This window comes from Salvelinus sp. IW2-2015, unplaced genomic scaffold (genome assembly GCF_002910315.2).
Source record: "Salvelinus sp. IW2-2015 unplaced genomic scaffold, ASM291031v2 Un_scaffold10309, whole genome shotgun sequence".
Classification (NCBI taxonomy): Eukaryota; Metazoa; Chordata; class Actinopteri; order Salmoniformes; family Salmonidae; genus Salvelinus; species Salvelinus sp. IW2-2015.
The window spans coordinates 1-3,786 of record NW_019951567.1 but is presented as its reverse complement, the minus strand read 5'-3'; the positions used below and the strand labels follow the sequence as shown (position 1 = coordinate 3,786).

At 45.7% G+C, this 3,786-nt stretch overlaps 1 protein-coding gene across 1 annotated transcript in view; it reads right to left on the bottom strand.

The window, feature by feature from the left end:
- htt (huntingtin) overlaps positions 1-3,779 on the bottom strand; it is a gene marked incomplete at its 3' end in the record, with an annotated part of 5,619 nt that extends 1,840 nt beyond the window's left edge. Inside the window, exon 1 of the mRNA XM_024145726.2 lies at positions 3,687-3,779. The remainder of the gene's footprint in view (positions 1-3,686) is intronic.
- Between the last annotated feature and the right edge of the window lie 7 nt (positions 3,780-3,786).

Below are 3,786 nucleotides of genomic sequence, written 5' to 3'. Positions count from 1 at the left end.
GAATCAGACCAACTACTAGTCCAGGAAAACACCAAACTAGTCCAGGAATAAGACCAAAACGTGTGCCAGGGAATAAACCAAACTAGTCCAGGAATACATCAAACTAGTCCAGCGAATGCACCCAACACTACGTCCAGGAATGCACCAAAACTAGGTCCAGGTAAAATAACACCAAAGACTATCCAGGATAGCTACATCAAACTAGTCTCAGGAATACATTCAAACTAGTCCAAGGCTAATACATCAAACCTAGTCCAGGAAAGTACACCAAACTAGGTCCAGGAATTCACCAAAACTAGGCTCCAGGAATACACAAAACTAGGTTCCAGGAATACACCAAACTAGTCCAGGAATACATCAAACCTACGTCCAGGAATGCACCTCCAAGACGTAGCTCCAGGAATGCATCATAAAACTGTCCAGGATATGCATCAAACTAGTTCCAGCGAATGCATTTCAAACTTACGTCCTCTAGGCAATACCCCCAACGTAGCTCCCATGGAAGTGCATCAAACTATGTCCAGGAAAATACCACCAAAGCTTTAGTCCAGGAATACACCAAACTAGTCCAGGAATACACCCAAACCTAGTTCAGGAAATTACACCCTCCTAGTCCATGAATACAACAAACCTAGGCAGCGAATTAATCATCAAATATTCTCAGGAAGTGCCACCAACTAGTCCAGGAATTTGCACCTAAACTCAGTTCCAGGAATGCATCAAAACTTAGTCCAGGGAATACACCAAACTAGTCGAGGGAATGCACCAGAACTAGTTCCAGGAATGCACCAAATAGTCCAGGAATGCACCACAACTAGTCCAGGAATGCCCACCAAAACTAGTTCCAGGAATGCCACCGAAACTTAGGTCATGGAATGCCACCAATACTTAAGCATCCAGGAATGCCAGTTCATCAACTAGTCCAGGATACATCAACAACGTGAAGTTCCAGGAAAACAGCCAAACTAGTCCAGCGAACAACACGCAGAAACTAGCTCGCAGGAAGACCACAAACTAGTCCAAGGAGTATACACCAAACTGCAGTCCAGGAAGTACATCAAAACTAGTCCAGGAATACATTTCAACTTAGTCCTGGAATGCCCATCAAAACTAGGTCCCAGGAATACCTCCCAACTAGTCCAGGAATGGCATCATAACTAGTCCAGGAATCACACAAACTAGGTCCAGTGGATATTACACCAAACTAGTTCCAGGAATTCACCCACTTGTCGTCCAGGAATGACACCCAACTAGTCCAGGAATTACAACCCAACTAGTCCAGGAATACATTCAAAACTAGTCCAGGAATCACCCAAACTAGGTTCCCAGGAATGCACCAAACTAGTCCAGGAATGCATCAAACTAGATATCCCAGGAATACACCAACAACTAGTCCAGGAATGCACCAAAGCTGTCCCAGGAATGCACCAAACTGGTTCCAGGAATGCACGCAAACTAGTCCACGGAATGCACCAAACTAGTCCAGGAAGATGCCGACCAAACTAGTCTGCAGGAATGGCACAAACGTAGTGCCAGGTAATGCATTCAAACTAGTCCAGGAATTACATCAAACTAGTTCCAGGAAAACAGTTCCCAAAGCCTAGTCCAGGGGAATCACATCAAAACTGAGTCCAGGGAAAACACCAAAACTGAGTCCAGGAAAACACCACAACTATGTCGCGAGGAAGTGCACCAAACTTATGTCCAGGGTAATAACACTCGCTCAAGCACTAGTCCAGCGAAAACATCAAACTAGCTCCGAGGAATACAGACACCAAACTAGTCCAGGAAAACACCAAGACTTAGGTCCAGGAATACAATCAAACTAGTCCTTAGGAAAACAACCAAAGACTAGTCCAGGAACAACACCCGAAACTAGTCCAGGGGAATACACCAAACTAGTCCAGGACAATAACATCAAACTAGTCCAGGAATGCACCAAACTAGTCCGAGGGAATTGCCACCAATCACGTAGTCCAGCGAATTGCTAGTCAAACTCGAGTCCAGGAATACACTCAAACTAGCTTCCAGGAAAAACATCAAACTAGTCCAGGAATACATCAAACTAGGTCCATGTGAAAACACCAAAACGTAGTCCAGGGAAAACATCAAACGTAGTAGGAATGCAACCAAACTAGTCCAGGAAAACACCAAACTAGGTCCAGGAAAACATCAAACCTAGTCCAGGCAAAACATACCAAAAAACTAGTCCAGGAAAACACAAACTAGTCCAGGAAATACATCAAAACTAGGTCCAGCGAAAACCACCTAAACTGAGTCGCAGGGAAAACACCAAGACTAGTCAGGAATAAACACAACACTATTCCAGGGAATGACCACCCAAAACCTATGTCCAGAAACACATCCAACTAGTCCAGGAATACGATGAAAAACATGTTTGAATGGTGGATGGCTGGAGGAGAGGTTTGGGAAACCACTGTGTGCAGATAGGAGGCGAGGCAGAACCCACCCAGGAGCAGAGGAGAGAGTTATTGAAATCACCTTTCTGTTTTCTGAGGATGTGAGTGGCACTATTTAGCATGGAGGACCGCCCGCCCCCGGCTGCAGGCAGGAAACAGGAAGAACACACACAGGAACAGGAAGTGAAGGAGAGAAAAGAAGAAAAGCCCCATGGGAAATAGCCATTATAGCCCAGACAGACAGAGGAAGAGACGTGAGTTAGTTAGTGAGAGAGGCAATGGGAGAGGGTGCCTATTCCCTATATAGGGAATAGGGCTCTGGTCACTAGTAGTTCACGATACACTGAGTGTACAAAACATTAGGAACACCTGCTCTTTCCATGACAGACTGACCAGGTGAATCCAGGTGAAAAGCTATGATCCCTTATTGATGTCACCTGTTAAATCACCTTCAATCAGTGTAGATGAAGGGGAGGAGACGGGTTAAAGAAGGATTTTTAAGCCTTGAGACGTGGATTGTATATGTGCCATTCAGAGGGTGAACGGACAAGACAAAATATTCATGTGTCTTTGAACTGGTAGTAGGTGCCAGGTGCGTCAAGAATTGCAACGCTGCTGGGTTTTTCACGCTCAACAGTTTCCCGTGTGTATCAAGAACGGTCCACCACCCATAGGACATACAGCCAACTTTTTTAAATTTTATTTTACCTTTATTTATAACTAGGCAAGTCAGTTAAGAACAAATTATTATTTTAAATGACGGCCTACAGGGGAACAGTGGGTTAACAGCCTTGTTCAGGGGCAGGACGACAGATTTGTACCTTGTCAGCTCGGGGATTCGATCTAGCAACCTTTCGGTTACTAGTCCAACGCTCTAACCACTAGGCTACGCTGTCGCCACTTGACACAACTTGTGGGAAACATTGGAGTCAACATGGGCCAGCATCCCTGTGGAACACTTTCGACACCTTGTAGAGTCCACGCCCCGACGAATTGAGGCAGTTCTGAGGGTAGAAGAGGGGGGCAACTCAATATTAGGAAGGTGTTCCTAATGTTTTGYATACTCAGTGTGGAGTGAGCCTTTTGGGACCAATCAGCAGACAGCAAAACAGTAAACAGAGAGACAGGAGGCGGAGCTCTGTACAGTGACTGGCAGAGCATTCACCCAACCAACGACTTGGGCGTTGTAATTTGAAACTAAAGATTAACCGACAGAGCAATCCACCAACGACCAAGCATTATTCGTTTGATTGACGGGTGAACAACCAATGAACTCCAGGATGCTGCCGGAGTGGGCGCGTCTCTCGACGTCCTGTCGGAACACCTGGCGTGAGAACGCTGCCGGGCGTAATGAGCATGTGCAGTT